The sequence below is a fragment of the Nycticebus coucang genome, chromosome 13, assembly GCF_027406575.1.
Source record: "Nycticebus coucang isolate mNycCou1 chromosome 13, mNycCou1.pri, whole genome shotgun sequence".
In the NCBI taxonomy this organism is placed as follows: domain Eukaryota; kingdom Metazoa; phylum Chordata; class Mammalia; order Primates; family Lorisidae; genus Nycticebus; species Nycticebus coucang.
In genome coordinates this window covers 99,368,921-99,374,920 of record NC_069792.1, presented here as the reverse complement: position 1 = coordinate 99,374,920, position 6,000 = coordinate 99,368,921, and the positions used below count along the sequence as shown (strand labels likewise).

At 43.5% G+C, this 6,000-nt stretch overlaps 1 pseudogene; it reads left to right on the top strand.

Moving 5' to 3' along the window:
• The first annotated feature begins 969 nt into the window (after positions 1-969).
• On the top strand, positions 970-1,070 carry LOC128564111 (uncharacterized; annotated as a pseudogene).
• Positions 1,071-6,000: the final 4,930 nt, after the last annotated feature.

Here is a 6,000-nt window from a genome sequence, read left to right as displayed (position 1 = left end):
AAAGTGGAAAAAAAAAAAAAAGAGAATCTGTCTCAAAAAGCAAAAAAAATTTTTTTTGAAACAACTTTGAATTTAACTTTCAAAAACAGTACAGATAGCTTATTTTTCTGAGCCATCTTAGAGCGACTAAGTCACCTGATGGCCCACCACAAACAATATCCCCACCATCAAGGTCAGGACATGAACACTGACGTGTTGCTGTCATCTCACCCTAGGGCTCTATTCACGTTTTCTCCAGTTACTTCAATTTTTTTTTTTTTTGAGACAGAGCCTCAAGCTGTCACCCTGGGTAAAGTGCAATGGCTTCACAGCTCACAGCAACCTCCAACTCCTGGGCTCAAGCGATTCTCCTGCCTCCACCTCCCAAGTAGTTGGGACTATAGGCGCCCACCACAATGCCCAGCTATTTTTTGGTTGCAGCCGTCATTGTTGTTTGGCAGGCCTGGGCTGGATTTGAACCTGGCAGCTCAGGTGTATGTGGCTGGTGCCTTAGCCGCTTGAGCCACGGGTGCTGAGCCTGCTTCTATTTTTTTTTTTAAGGCAAAATGATCCACTTCAGAATCACCTGTGAGTGGGGCTGTGGCAGCACATGTATTAAAATTGAAACAAGACGGGTGGCGCCTGTGGCTCAGTGAGTAGGGCGCTGGCCCCATATGCCGAGGGTGGCAGGTTCAAACCCAGCCCCGGCCAAACTGCAACAAAAAAATAGCCGGGCGTTGTGGCAGGCGCCTGTAGTCCCAGCTGCTTGGGAGGCTGAGGCAAGAGAATCGCATAAGCCCAAGAATTAGAGGTTGCTGTGAGCCGTGTGACATCATGGCACTCTACCCAAGGGCGGTACAGTGAGACTCTGTCTCTACAAAAACAAACAAACAAACAAACAAAAAACAATACCATTGGGTGGCGCCTGTGGCTCAAGGAGTAAGGTGCCAGCCCCATATACTGGAGGTGGCGGGTTCAAACCTGGCCCCGGCCAAAAAACTACAAAAAAAAAAATTGAAACGAGACAGAGGAGATGAGCATGGCCCCTGCGCAAGGATGACATGAGAATTCGTGAAGCAATCCATATTTTAAAGAAAAGGAAAGAATCATGCATAATGTTTAGTTGTCATGTCTCGTTAGTCTCCTTTCATTTGGATGGTTCCTCAGTCTTTCCTTGATTTTCATGGCCTTGATGCTTTGAAGATCACAAGCCAGTGGTTTTGTAAAATGGCCCTTATTTTGGTTTGTCTCTGTTGTTTCTGGATGATTGGAGCCGGGTTGGGTCATGCATCCCTGGCTCTCCTCACTGAACCCCATCAGGTAGGTGTGGAGGACCAATTTAGATTTGTCACATTATGATTGACGTTCAGTGTGATCTCTTTTCCTGCTTCAGAGAGAGAAGGAAAGGAATGGCAAAAGTATGGGTAATTGTGCTTTTTAAAACTCCCCAAATCCTCCTCTGTTTTTTTTTTTGAGACAGAGTCTTATTTTGTCACCCTAGGTAGAATGCTGTGGTGTCACAGCTCACAGTAACCTCAAACTCTTGGGCTCAAGCGATTCTCTTGCATCAGCCTCTGGAGTAGCTGGGAGCCCACCACAACGCTCGGCTGTTTTTAGAGACAAGGTCTCAACTCTGGCTCAGCTGGTCTCAGGCAATCCAGGCACCTCAGCTTCCCAGAGTGCCAGGATCACAGGCATGAGCCCCTATTCCCGGCCTGCAAATCCTGCTCTTGATACATGTTTGAATAATTTAGATGACTATTGTATCTAGTTGGCATATAGAAGAAACGTTGTCTCTCATTCTTTAAAAATGTTGCCTTAGGGTACCCTGTGGCTCAGTGAGTAGGGCGCCTGCCCCATATACCGAGGGTGGCGGCTTCAAACCCAGCCCCGGCTGAACTGCAACCAAAAAATAGCCAGGCGTTGTGGCAGGCGCCTGTAGTCCCAGCTACTCAGGAGGCTGAGGCAGGAGAATCGCGGAAGCCCAAGAGCTAGAGGTTGCTGTGAGTCCTGTGACATCATGGCACTCTACTGAAGGCAGTAAAGTGAGACTCTGTCTCTACAAAAAAAAAAAAAAAATTAAAAATAAAAAGGAAAAAAAATGTTGCCTTAATGCTGTGATATTTAATATACACAAAAGATATGAAGAATAACATACTAGGCATAGTGGCTGATGCCTGTAATCCCCAAGACTTGGGAAGCTTAGGCAGAAGGATCACTTGAGCTCAGGACTTCCAGAATAACCTGGTCAACTTAGCTACACCCTGTCTTTTCTTATTTTTTTTGGAGACAGAGTATCACTTTGTCACCCTTGGTAGAGTGTTGTGGCGTCCTAGCTCACAGCAATTTCAAACTTTTTAGAAACGAGATCTCACTCTGGCTCAGGCTGGTTTTGAACCTGTGATCTCAGGTAATCCACCCGCCTCGGCCTCCCAAAGTGCTAGGATTACAGGCGTGAGCCACCTCACCCAGTCTGGAAAGAACTTGTCTTAAAAAAAATAAACTTAGGGTGGCTCAAGGAGTAGGGCACGGGCCCCATATACCAGGGGTGATGGGTTCAAGCCTGACCCTGGCCAAAACTGCAAAAAAATAAAAATAAAAATAAACTTAGCTGAGTGTGGTTGTACATGCCTGTAGTCCCAGCTACTCAAAAGGCTGAGGCAGGAGGATCATTTGAGCCCAATAGTTCAAGGGTGCAGTAAGCTTTGAATATATCATTGGACTCACACCTGGGTGACAAAGTGAGGCCTCCCTCACTAAAAAAAAAAAAAAAAAAAAAAATAATAATAATAATAATAAAAATTGATTGATAATTAGAAAAATATAATAATAATATAAATTGATTGATAATTAGAATCTACAGAGAACTCAAATTAATCAACAAAAAAGGGACAAACAATCCCATCTATCACTGAGCAAGAGACATGAATAGAATCTCCTCTGAGGAAGCACACACAAATGGCTAACAAACATGAAAAAATGCTCATTGTCTCTAATCATCAGAGAAATGCAAATCAAAACCACCCTGAGATATCACCTAACCCCAGTGAGAATGGGTCCACATCACGTAGTTCCAAAGTTGCAGATGCTGGTGCAGTTGTGGACAGGAGGGAACACTTTTACGCTGTTGGTGGGACTGCAAACTAATATAGCCTCTTTGGAAAGAAGTATGGAGACTCCTCAAAGAACTCAAGTTAGACCCCCATTTGATCCTGCAATCCCATTAGTAGGCATCTACCCAGAAGAAAAAAGAAATCCTTTTATCATACGGACATTTGCACTAGATTGTTTATTGCAGCTTGATTTACAACCACAAAGATGTGGAAACAAGCTAAATGCCCATCGACTCAGGAATGGATTAACAAGCTGTGGCATATATATACCATGGAATTCTATTCAGAAATAAAAAAGATGGAGACTGGGTGGCACATATGCCAGAGGTGGTGGGTTCAAACCCAGCCCTGGCCAAAAACTGCAAAAAAAGAAAAAAAAAAAAAAAGATGGAGACTTTACATCTTTTGTATTAACCTGGATGGAATTGAAACATATTCTTCTCCATAAAGTATCACAAGGATGGAAAGTAAATATCCAATGTACTCAATACTAATATGAAGCCAGTAGATGATCTGATATATGCCCACATAAGAGAAAAACTCATCAACTGAAGCTGGGGAGAGGAGGAAATAGAGGGGGGCAGAGAGGAGGAGGAAGAGGAACTGGTGTGCTCCCACTTAGTGGCACAATGTAAGGGTCCATGGCACACCTTTTAGATGCAGGACGCAACTACAAGAGGAACTCTACCTAACGTATGCAAATATTGTAACCTAGTTGTTTGCACCCTCCCATTAAACTGAAATAAAAAAATAAATTGAATATAAAACTTGATCTATCATAGACAACATGTACTTCTGATTGGCTTACTATATATTACTGTATAATAATACAACACAACAAATTGTATAATAACTTGAATTCTTAACCCAGTTTAACAATTAAGCACTGGCTCAGTGCCTGTTGCTCAAGCGCCTAAGGCACCAGCTACATAAACCAGAGCTGGCAGGTTTGAAACCAGCCCAGACCTGCCAAACAACAATGACAACTACAGCCAAAAAAATAGCTGGACGTTGTGGCGGGCACCTGTAGTCCCAGCTACTTGGGAGGCTGAGGCAAGAGAATTGCTTAAGCCCAAGAGTTGGAGGTTGCTGTGAGCTGTGATGTCACAGCACTCTACCCAGGGTGACAGCATGAGGCTCTGTCTCAAACAGAACAAAACAAACAAACAAAAATATATATATGAATTAAGCACTGTCAATTCAATTTAATCTCTTGTGAATGAATTTCCTCCCGGCTTAAGTCTACTCCAAATTTTCTCACAACTACTGACCTAGGCTCCCCTGACAAAGTGACAAAACCTGCGGTTTCGGAAGCAACTTGAAGCAATTAGATCCTAATTCAACCCAGATGTGGACGTCTGTTTTTCCGGAGTAGCTACCGAGCTTGCCCTGGCCTCTGGCGTTCTCACATGGAATTGCAGCTTTATAAGTAGTCCTTGTCAGGGATTTTTTTCCTTTCTTTGTTTTATTTTGAAATGTAAAGTCTGTTTTTCTTAAGTTAGATACACTATATCTTATTTTTACAAGTTTTCCAATTTTACAAATTACTATCATGCATTGGTGAGAATACTCGTTTAAGCATTAGAAGCTCAATTATCATAATTTTTCAATTTTTTGACATAGTTTCTTGGAGCATGTGCGTGTATGTGTATATGTATGTACATGGTATTTATTAGTTAAAACTTTTATTGCTAATTATATGATAGGCACTGAGGTAGATGCTGCTTTGAAATAAGAACAGTCTAGGCAGCGCGGCGCTGGCTGCATACACCCAGGCTGGCATGGCAGGTTCAAACCTGGCCCAGGCCAGCTAAACAACAATGACAACTGCAACCAAAAAATAGCTGGGTGTTGTGGCAGGTGCTTGTAGTCCCGACTACTTGGGAGGCTGAGGCAAGAGAATTGCTTAAGCCCAAGAATCTGAGGTTGCTTTGAGCTGTGATGCCACAGTTCTCTACAGAGGGCGACACAGCCAGACTCTGTCCCAAAAAAAAAGGGGGGGCGGTGCCGGTTGCTCAAAGGAGTAGGGTGCCGGTCCCATATGCTGGAGGTGGCGGATTCAAACCCAGCCTCTGCCAAAAACCTCAAAAAAAAAAGGCTTGGCGCCTGTGGCTCAAGTGGCTAAGGTGCCAGCCACAATACATCTGAGCTCACAGGTTCGAATCCAGCCTGGGCCTGCCAAACAACAATGATGGCTGCAACCAAAAAAATAGCCAGGTGTTGTGGTGCACGCCTGTAGTCCCAACTACTTGGGAGGCGGAGGCAGGAGAATCGCTTGAGCCCAGGAGTCGGAGGTTGCTGTGAGCTGTGATGCCATAGCACTCTACCCAGGGCGACAGCTTGAGGCTCTGTCTCAAAAAAATAAAAAAATAAAGGAATAAGAATGGCCTAGATGGCTAATTAACCTGCTTCTGACCATGTCCCATGAAACAGGAAACTTCTTTATTAGACTACAAACAGAGGAAACCTAACAGTAAATAATATTTATCGGTCACCTATTATGTCCAAGGTGAACACATGCTATTTCCCAGAAAATGTCAAAAGTAGGCGGTTTTTTTTTTTTTTTGCCGGGGCTGGGTTTGAATCCACCACCTCCGGTATATGGGGCAGCGCCCTACTCCTTGAGCCACAGGAGCTGCCGGGTAGGTGGTTTTTGATCATCATTCTTGAGATGTTTGTGGATGTTAAATTCATTAGTGAAACTTTGATGAGGAATAGGCCAGTTGTGTCATCTCAAAGTATCATCCTGCACATTATTTATTGATTACAAAGGAAAAAAATAGTAACTTTGTAGTGGAGAAACTTGGCAGACTGAAGCTTAATCGATTGATCAAAGTTAACATTAATGGGACAAACCAACACTGTATGGTTCCTAATATAATGCAATAAGGACTCACTTTTGTGGTAT